Source organism: Notamacropus eugenii, chromosome 1 (assembly GCF_028372415.1).
Source record: "Notamacropus eugenii isolate mMacEug1 chromosome 1, mMacEug1.pri_v2, whole genome shotgun sequence".
NCBI lineage: Eukaryota > Metazoa > Chordata > Mammalia > Diprotodontia > Macropodidae > Notamacropus > Notamacropus eugenii.
Window position 1 is genome coordinate 258,619,034 of NC_092872.1, and position 10,874 is coordinate 258,629,907.

Below are 10,874 nucleotides of genomic sequence, written 5' to 3' on the forward strand. Positions count from 1 at the left end.
AGCTTTTCACAACCTGACCCTATTCTACCTTTCCAAATTTATTGTCGCTCAGTAGCATCTGACTCTTTGTGATCCCATTTTAAGGTTTTCTTGGCCACACTACCAGAATGATTTGCCATTTCCTTCTCTACTTCATAATTTTACAGATGAGGAAACTGAGGTAAACAGGGGCAGGTGACGTCACACAGCCAGTAAGTGTGTGAGGCCAAATTTGAACTCAGGTCTTCTGACTCCAGGCCCACACTCCCTAGCTGCTTTTTCAGTCATATTACGGATGACACTATTCCCCTTACCTTTCTCTACAGCCCAATCTCCCTAGCTATTCCTACCACGAGCTAGTCCATCTTCACCTCCATGCCTTGGCCCTGGCTGCTCTCCTTGCCCTATTTCCCTTAGCTCACCCCTAAGAACTCCCTTCAAGGTTCAGCCCCAGGGCAACTTTCTACAGGACTTCTTCCCAATCCCTCTGACTCCCTTCTTCCCAGCCCCCTCCCCAAAAAACATTAACTTGTATTTGTTTTGTATCCATTCCACCTATATTTTCATGAGCACAAGAGGTCAGATATCTAAAATTAGAATGGACCTCATGTCGTCTTCCCATGGAAGTGCCTTGAGGGAGGGGGCTGTTTCTTTTTTGTGTTTATATGTCCAGAGCTTAGCATAGTACCTGACACACTCAGTAGGTGCTTAAGAAATACTTGTCAACTTGACCTTCCAGGAACTGTGCTAGACTTATAAAGACAAAAGTGAAACAATATTTAACCTCAAGAAACTCACATTCTGTCAGAGGAGACAACAGGAACACATAAAAGTATATGCAAGATAAACCAGCAAGAGATGCTAGCATCTAGAAAAGGTCTGGGAGTTTTAGAGGGCTACAAGCTCAATGAGTCAACAGTATGAGATAGTAACAAAAAAAAAAAAAACCCAACTAATCAGATCCTAGGCTGTGTCAAGAGAGACACAAGACATGATCATCCTTTGTTTCTCTACCTTGGTTAGACTCCCTCAAATGGAAATTATTTATTCGATTCTGTACACCGTGTGAATAAATCAGACAGATCCAAAGGAAAGCAACCAAGGTGGTGAGAAGACTGGGGTCCACACCGGGTGTGTTGGCAGAGGAGACTAATATTAAAGTACAAGTTGGACCAGATCCCTCTGAGATCCCTTTGGTCACAGAGACACCAATCCTGGGACTTCTGGCCCAACGCCACAGCTCCTTCTCTTACAGAGGAAGGTTGGCCCTCGTGGTGAATGGATGTTAATCCAATTAACATCCGAAAGCACACAAGCTAAGTGAGAGGGAGGCTACACCTGGGGAAAGGGAAGAGGAAAGGGTCCGAAAAGCAAAGGCTGGATGCAGGGTTCAAGGTGGGGTTCTAAGACGGGAAGCCCAAGGAAGACAGCAGCCAAGAGAATGGGACACAGTAACATGGGCTTGTAGCCCTGCCCTCAGTCTGTCACCCAGGGAGTCACTTCCTCTCTAAGACTCAGCTCCTTACCTGTGGGGGATGAACCCTATGACTGGATGATGGGAGAAAAAGCAGGCAGTGAGTGCCTTAAAGTGAGGAAATGGGGCAAAAGAATGTCAAAGGGAAAACAAGGTATCTGGACAACAGTGCCTGCCTGGTTAACAAGTCTTTGGAGTCTTGTGAAATGGAGAACTCTTCCCATCTAACTCAGCTGGCCCCTTGCACCCCCTAGAAGGAGATGGGGCAGGGACTCAGCTGACAGTGTTCTGAGGGGGGAATAAAAAAAGCCACAAGACAGGTCCAATGCCCTCCCTGTCCCCATCTCCTGTCTCCCCCTCCTCCTTCTCCTCCTCCTCTCTCCCCTTCCCCTCTCCTTTCTTCTCTCCTCTCTCAAGCAGCCACCTCATCCTTTGGTGGCATTCAGTGCGGGGTTTCACAGTAGGTCATCACAAGGAGGGAGGGGTGCTCAGAGCTTCAGTATCCTTCCCAAATCATCAAGGGAAGATGGTGGCCTAACCCTTAGGGGGAGTCACCTTTACTCAGGGACCAAAATGGTCTCCTTTCTAGAACCAGTATGGTCCAGTGGAAAGGCTGCTGGCCTGGAATTCACAAATTCAGTCCAAATCTTGGCTCTGTCACCGTCTGGGCTCTGTGACTTTGGGAAAGTGCCTTGACCTCTCTGAGCCTCAGTGTCCTCATCTGCAAAATGGGTACAGTAACCCCTGCTAAAGCACCTTGTAAACACAGGCATTACTCGGCACCCTCACTCTTCAAGTGCTGGCATACATCCTTCTCCCTCTCAGTGTGGGCCTCGGGGAGCAGTCTGATTTAATGGGTTTGGAGTCCAAGGACCTGAGTTCAAATCCCAGCTTTGCTATTTATTGCTTTGTGACTTGTGAACCAACATGAAGCTCTCGGCTTTCATGGGGCAGCATCCCGGGCCTCAACCCTGTCCACCCGTTGCTGATGGGTAAAGGTCTGTCTGCAGCCAGAAGCCCAGATCCATGAGGTCAGTCAAAGACCAGACCCTTTCCTCTGCAGCATGGAGCTCCCCAGTCGCTTGCCAGGAAGGGATACTCCTCTAAGCCAAAGTTAAGGAAGTGGATGAGCCCAGCCCCAGCCTAAGCCCCAGCTCCAGAGCTAAGCAATAGTTACAGGAAACATTAAAAGTTACTCAGCTGAAGAGTTCGGCTGGGGTAGGAGGGGAGCAAGGAGCATGGGCTCTGGTGAGGGCAGAGGTTGCCCCTTTCAAGACTAGAGCTATGATTTGGGGTCTATTCTTAGTAAACCTCTGGCTCCCCTCCCAAAGCGCCCTACACCAAGGCAGGCCTGCATTCCCACATCCCTGCCCTAATGTTCCAAGTCACTACTAAGGGAGTGGCGCTGTAACCCAGGACACAGGCCACCAGAAGGGAGGAGAGACCTAGGTTCTTCAGGGTCCCCAAACTCATGCCAATCACTCTGGCTTTGCTTTTACCTACCTGTGGGACCTTACAAGTTCCTCTACCTCTCTGGGCCTCGATTTCCCCATCCATAAAATGAGGGGAGGGGACGAGATGACTTCCAAGATCTCTTCCGGCTCTTCTACTGCCTCGGCATGGAAAGTCCTTCCCTTCCTTTCATCTTCCCCCAAATCAAAAGCATCTTTCAATGGCCACTTCTAGGCCCATCTTTTCTAGGAAGAATTCTTCAAACGATGCAGGCCTCTCCAAATCACAGCAGTGGCTATCTCCCCTAACACTCTGCTCTGGAGGGCTCCAGCCCTGGTGCTAGACTCCAAGGGTCTCCTGGGTGATCCTCATCTCCCCCACTAGACCATCAGCTCCCTGAGAACATGGACCATGTCCTGCACCTCCACAGTATATGCCCCCATGGGAAAGTCAGATGAATACAGCAGCGGAAGAAACCCTGGATCCGAGTTCCAGTCTAAAACTTGAAAGGAGCATGGACTTAGAGTCACTGGGGACTTGCGACCACCTAGACCAACTGCCAGATCTAAAGAGAAGGGAACCACGACCCAGACTTGCCCAAGATTACATAGGGAGAAAACATGCAAGGTGGGATTTGAACCCAGCTCCTCTTACTCCAGACACGTTTCGCCACACTATGTTCCCTCTCATTTTACATAGAGTAAAACTGAAGCTCAAAGAGAAGACAGGACTTTCCCAAGGTTCCAAAGGTGAAGAGTCCAAATACCCCACTCCTCTGGGTCTCAATCCAGCTTTCTTCCCAACAGAGTCTCAGAAGCACATTCTTCTCAGAACCCAAGGCTCCTACAGGGACCCAGAGAGTTGGAGCAAGGGACACAGGGGTCACACAAGGCCAAAGACCTGAATCAAGAGACATACATGTGGGCAGAGACGCACAAGCATCGAGACCTATGGATGGAGAGAGGGTGCAGGGGAGAACAGAAAGAATTCTAGGGAGTTAGATGGACGAGAGGTCCCTAACCTTGGGCCCATGGACTCTTAAATTTAAGAGTCCACAGATAGATTTTCAGGAGAGGCACACACAAGGTCTCTCTCACACACACACACACACACATACACATATCACACACACATTCACTACACATATATATACCATACCACATCACACATACATATACATATGCCATACACATATATACCCCACACCAAAAACATACCACACACATACACACACACACACACACAGAGTCCAAGCCTCCTCCCTGTACTTCTCAGTTATCAATGTCATCCCACATGGCAGGAATTCCTGGAAACTTTTTTCCCCCGGTTTGGTGGTGAGGAGAGTATTTTTGTGGGATGGCCTCCTTTTCCTGGAATCTCCATCTGGGACCTGAAGAAAGGACTGCAACGAATTTGTGGCCTCAGAGAGAGCACAACTGTTTGTCATAGCAGATGAAAGAAAACCTTAGATTTGGAGTCTGGAGATCTGGATTCAAATCCAGACCCTGCCCATGATTACAGGTGTGGTCTTGGATCATTTCCTGCCCTGGGCCTCGGTTTCTTTCCCTATAAAATGAGGAAATTGGTCTAGAACAGAAGGTCTTGACCTTTCTCATATCCTGGATCCCTTTGGTGGTCTGGCGAAGTCTATGAACCCCTTCTCAGAAGGATATTTTTAAGCATTTAAAGTCTAGAGGACTACAAAGGAAATTCTACTGAAAAACAGTTATCAAAATAGATATATATTTTAAACCAAGCTCCCAGGGCCTGGATTAAGAGCCCAGACTAGCCAGTACCCAGTTTCTCTGCCAGCTCTGAGACCTGTAACCCTGGGCTTATTCAACCAGCCAGCTCTGCAGGAGGACAGAGCCTGGAGCTGCCTCAGGTCTCACGAGGTCTTACTTGCCCAAGACCCTCAGGAGCCCAGGAGTGTCACCCACAGAGCTGCACCATCAAAGCCTGATCGAGGCTCCTGGTCATCAGTGCTGTCCCAGAACCCGCTCCAGGTCTCAGGACAGAGCCCAGGACCAGGATCAGAGATGGGAAAGGAGGGGCAGGAACAGAGCTGGCAAAATATTTCTGAAAAGCAGGAAATAACCTAAGGGCAGGAGGGGAATGGTCATGGCCCAAGGCACAGATACCCCTCACTCTGAGACCAGGGCCTGACCCCCCTTCCACCTCAGTGCCACCACACAGAGACATTGAGGCCAGTTATACGCTCCACAAGAGTATAAAGCAACAGACAACTGGGTCTGCCCTCACCGGAAACTGTCTAGAAGAAGGTTTCCCAACCTTCCCCCACCCACGGCAGGCCAGCATTTCACTTCAGAAAGGAAATGAAGACTTCCTCACCACCTGCCCCAGAATCTCTCCTTGAGGCCGAGACCCAAGGGAGCCACAGGAAGGCTCTGAACAGCTGAGCCCTAGGCCTGAACAAAATCAAAGGGCCCTCATAAAACAAGCTGCCTTTGGCCATCAGTCACCAACAGACCACTCACTGCTCTCCAATACTAGCCCAGGGAAGCTAGAAAGGAAATGCTTCCAGCCTAGGCTTGGAGCTGGTACTGCCCTGCAGGCTGGTAGGCTCTATCTGCAAGGCCATATTAAAAGGAAACAATCCAAACTCTCATTCCATTCGTCGTCAGTCTCTTTCCCTCTGCCATCTTTCTAGTCTTCCCCCCTCCTCATGAACTGGGGATGTGTTTATGTCCTAATACCCAGGCATATGGAGTAAAAGGAACATTAGTGGGTATGAGTCAGAGCACCTCCGTGGCAAGCCCTCAGTTTCCTCATCGGTAAAAATGAAAGGGTTTGAGCTCTGATCCTAAAGATACCAACTGAAATGTTGACCATGCTTGAAGGTAGACAAACCACTTGGTTCACCACAGAGCTGTGTGAAGCAGGGGGTCTAAAGGCTACCAGCCCCATTTGACAGAAGAAGAAAGAGGCTGAGAGATGAGGTGACCAACATTCACTGTTTTTCTTGGTTACCAGAGAATTCAATGGGGAGACTGAGGGGGTGGGTGGAGTGAAGAGATTTCCCAGAAATGAGTATAAATTTCAATATCAAAATATCAATAAAATGTTTTTTTAAAAATGAATGACTAGGTGACTCCATTATATAAGCCCTTAGGGTAAGGGGGCCTACATCTTAAACGTGGCTGGACTCCCCACTACCTGGGAAGTGGAGGCTGGTGGACTATGGATGCTCAGGAGTTCTGAGTGGACCCATTGGATACCCCCTCTAAGAGTCAATATGGTGAGCCTCGGGGCAGGGGGAGAGAGAGCAGGCAGGCTTCCTAAGGAGACACAAACCAGCCCAGGTCAGAAAGGGAGCAGATTAAAGCTTCTGTGCTGATCAGCTTTAGGAGGGGACCCATGCAGTCTCGAAAAACAAAAAAATGCCAAGCCTATATCTCCTGATCCAATACAGGCTCCTCAGGGGCAAGGACTGTCTTGTTTTAGAGGGTATATGCCTAGCACGCAGTACACAACCAGGAACACAGTAGGTGCTACATAAATGTGTGTTGACTGTTTACAACCTAAGCAGTGTATAACACAGGGCTAACCACCTAACAGTCAATAGTATTTGTTGGTTTGACTTGAAGTTCATCCAAGTAAAAAGTCTGGCCCCTCTGAGGATGAAGTAACCCAGACCATTCCTATTTCTAAAGTGATTCCTGCTCCTCCTCCATAGCCACACTTTGGGGAGGGAGTGAAAGGATTATGACCCTAAATCACAGGCTGTTAGTCAGTCAATACATATTTATTAAAGTGCCTACCATGTGCCAGGCCCTGTGCTGAGCGCTGGGGAGCCAAAGAAAGGCAAACCCTAACCCTGCCCTCAAGAAGCTTATAAGCTAATGTTGAAGCTGAACATCATCTCATTTTACTGATGGGGAAACTGAGGCCCAGCTAGAAAGTGGCAAAGCGGAAACATAGAATCTTGCCCAAGATCCCACAGTTCCCACTTTGGAGATGAAGAAAATGAAGATGCAGCCATTAGACTGAAAAGCAGGGACCCTCAAGGTAAAGAGTCACAAAATAAACACAAGCATCCAGGTCCATAGGGAGGGAAGAAAGAAGGAGAAACTTGAACCCACAGCCAAGCGTCAAGCCTTCAGCTCCAACCAGCTGCCATCATCCCCCAACTGCCCTCCCAAGTCCCTCTTCTGGGGAATTACACCCAAACCACATATGAGGCATCTCTCTGGGGTAACCTAGACCCCAACCTCTCCTTCCAGAGGCGCCCCACTGAGAGCAAAGTCCATAAGGAACTTTGGAATTCTTTCCAAACCTCCCTCTCAACAGATTTAAACTCCTTGAGGGCAGGCCCTCTTTCACTCTTATCCAGCACTCCGAGGGCTTGGTACAAGGTAGGTGCTTAATAAAGCACAAACCAGACTCAGCAAAGTGGCAGTAAGCCTCAGAGAATCATTAAGGTTTGGGAACTGAGAGAAAGAGAGTCAGAGAGACGGGGACAGACAGAAAGAGAGAAAGAAAGAGAGAGAGAGAGAGAGAGAGAGAAACCAAGACTAGAGTTTTAGAGTAGGAAGGAACCATAAAAGAAATCTAGTCCGGCCCCTTTATTTTACAGAAGAAGAAACTGAGGCACTCAGTGGAGGCAGTGACAGTGACTTGACAGCACTTACCTGAGGGCTGATCAAGAGGAAGGCAGGCCATGAGATTGATCCACATCCTGTGGCCTAGTCAGACAATCCACCCCCAGCAGGCCCCAAAGGCCCAGCGCCCTGGCTTCCCCAAAGAACCAAGTCAGCTTCAAGCCTATCCAAATGGAGCCGCCAGAGCTGGAAGGCCAGCCAGAGTTACTGTGACCCAGGCAAGTGAGCAAAGTCTGCTGGAGATTTCAAAGCACTTAACAAAACATAGCTCACATTTCTACTGAGCTCAAAACCCACTGCTGACAACATTCCTAATAAGTTAGTTAGTAGTGACACCTCCCATTCACAGAATACTTCCAGGTCTACAGCATACCATGTGAACAAATGTTCAAAAATCAGAACAACTAAGTGGCACCACAGATAATGGCTGGTGTGAGAAAGATCTGAGTTCAAATCCAGCCATGAACATTTACTAGATGTGTGACTAGTCATCTAACCTCCCTTTGTTTGCCTCATCTGCAAAATGGGGATGATAATAGCAAACTACCACATCCAGTGCTTTGCAAATCTTAAAGTAATATACAAATGTTAGCTATTATTATTCTTATAAATGAGGAAACTGGGGCTCAGAGACAAGAAACAGCTTTCCCAAAAGGAAAGGGATAGCCAAACGTACAAGTCTTCTGACCCCTTTGCCTTCTGCCTTGGTGCATCTTTCCCAAACAACACAGGAGGGCTGGAGGAAAGAGGATGCTCAGCACTGGGGCAAGGACAATGGCCTCCTTCTCACTCCTGGTCTGGGCTTTTCCCTCTGGATCTCAGACCCCTCTCCTTCTTTCCAGGTCCTCCACCATCCTCTGTGGGCAAGAAGAAATCACAAGCCACCTTAGGATGGTGGTGCTGGGAGAGAAGAAAAAGGAAGGTTCACTGAAAAGAGCAGGCGTGGGAAGTGAGAGCCAGAGAACGTCAGCTGAAACCTGGGCTTGGCTCTTTCACACCTGATCCTCCATTTCATCATCTTGGCTTTAGGTTCTTCATGTATAAAATGAAGGTGTGTGTATATGACATGGTGATTCTATGAAAGCCCACTGAGGCAGCTAGGTGGCAAATGGTGGAGGGAGCACAGGGCTTGAAGTCAAGACCTGAGATCAAATCCTGCCCCTTACACTTATTAGTAGCTGTGTCCTTGGTTGAGTGACCTTACCTTTCTATGCGTCAGTTGCCTCACTTGTAAAATGGGGGGCTTGGACTCTATGGCTGCCAAGCTCTGAATATCAGATTCTGTCACCCCATGAGCCTAGACAAGCCAGGTATCAGAGGGAATATAGCAGGTGCCTAGGTCCTCTGGGGGACTTTTTGCAGTCACTTGTAGGAAGTATGCTGGTTCAACTTCGTCCATCCCATGATGGGAAGAGAGCAAACTAGAAAGCCAGAGAGAAAACCAGAGAGCGACCATCATGGGAGAGAGACCAGGCAGTAACAAGAGGGGCTATGGTGGTACTACCACGCTCAATTTAATATGTACCAAAGGAAAGAAGCAGTATGTAACGGAGGTGAGGTTTCACAGACAATCTTCTGGTTTTTTTATATGGAAATGTTAATGCTGATGATTTTCTAATTCATAATAAATTTGTTAAAGGAAAGAGGTCTGGGCTTCGAACCAGGAGCTTGGGGCCAGAATCCTAGTGCTACTACTAACTAGCTAATAACTTTGGGTACCCAGGTCTCTTCGCTTCTCTGGCCTCAGTTTCCTCCCCTGTAAAAGGAAGGACTTGGACTAGATGACCTAAAAGGGTCCCTTCAGCACTGCATCCTCCCTCCAGCTTCTTAATCCTAGAAGGATTTTCATATCTTAGATAAAGATCTGGCAATCCAAAGGCAGGATCTGACAGTAGGTGGTTTTCTGGGCCCAGAATAGCAGAAGTGGGCCACCCAGTTGGAGCCCTGGCTCCACAGAAACCTCATTCTACAATATCCTGATCATCTGGCCTCTTCATGACCCTCGCCAAGAAGAACCCACTGCCTCTAGAGACGGACCAGTTCACTTAAATCCAGTTCTCGGAGTTCCAAAGTCTTTCCTGACACCAAAACCAAATTGCCTTTCTGCCCCTCCCCCACACCACCCCAATGCTCCCAGGCCTGCCTTCGAGGGTCAAGCAGGACAAGGCCAATCTCTCTTCCAGAGGAGAGCCTTTGCAGTGACTCAAGGGTGCTCTCCAATCTACTCTCCCCGACCCCCCCCCACCCCCTCACCCCCACCAAGTCTTCTGAAAGCTTGACTCCCCCACTTTCCTTCAATGGATGGTAATACTGCAAAACGAAAACCAGGGAAAATGCAGAAATAATGGGAACATGGGATTTAAGGCTGAAAGAAACCCCAGAGGCCAAGATTCACCACTTCATTCCACAGAAGAAGGAAATGCAGTCCAAAGGAAAGAGAGTTTTATTCAGTCACACAGATGGCCAAATTTCATAGTAGAGAGCCAGCCCCGCATCCCCACCCCGGTCCACATCCAGGGAAGGCGTTTCACTATGGTAAAATGGGGAAACTGAGGCTGGGAGGAAATAGAAGCTGACTAGTCCACAGTCACCCAGGTGGCAGAGCAGGGAAGGCACTCTTTTCACTCGTCCTTTTCCGAGGCGCCCCAGGGGACCCCCGCCTGGGAGGGGCTGGGGGTAGGAGTTAGGGGGAGGGGCGCAGAGAGATTGCACTCTGAGTTCCCTACCTGCCTCTCGGCGGCCCCGGGGCACATGGGCTCGGGTCCGCAGCACGCAGCAACTCGGAGGGACAGATGGCTAGAAGGCTGGATGGCCGGCCGGCCGAACCGTGGGACGCACGGGCGAGATCTCGCTGCCGAGCACGGAGTTAGCAGCGGCTGCTCGGTCCGAGCGACCCTCTCACGCTGCCCGCCCCTGCCCACTTCCCGAGGCCCTCCATGGGCGGCGGCAAGCGGGCCGGAGCTGCCCCGCGTGCGGGGACCAAGCGAGCCTGCGGAGCGCAGAGGAGCGGAGCGGAGGGCGCCGAGGGCAGCGGAGCGGACGCAGAGCAGCGCACGGCCGAGCGAGAGCACGCCGCCTGTGGGCTCCGCTCCCCGCAGCCCGCTCGGCGCCTCGGCTCGGCTCCTCGGCTCGGCTCCTCGGCTCGGCTCCTCGGCTCGGCGCCTCGGCTCGGCTCTGGTCTCTGCCCGAGCTGGCAGAGGGGCCGATCTACGGAGCGCGGGCTGCGCGCAGACAGACACAGGCGGGCAGAGGCTGGAGCAGACGGGCGGGCGGGGGACTCTCGCTACCGCCTCTGGCCTCGTCTGCCAATCACACCCTCCTGCCCGCCCGGGGAATCCTGGCAACCG

At 50.2% G+C, this 10,874-nt stretch overlaps 1 protein-coding gene across 2 annotated transcripts in view; it reads right to left on the bottom strand.

The window, feature by feature from the left end:
- PALD1 (phosphatase domain containing paladin 1) overlaps positions 1-10,390 on the bottom strand; it is a 96,215-nt gene extending 85,825 nt beyond the window's left edge. For both annotated transcript variants that reach the window (XM_072628693.1, XM_072628692.1), the window contains exon 1: positions 10,254-10,390. The gene's annotated coding sequence lies outside the window, so the exon portion shown is untranslated. The remainder of the gene's footprint in view (positions 1-10,253) is intronic.
- Between the last annotated feature and the right edge of the window lie 484 nt (positions 10,391-10,874).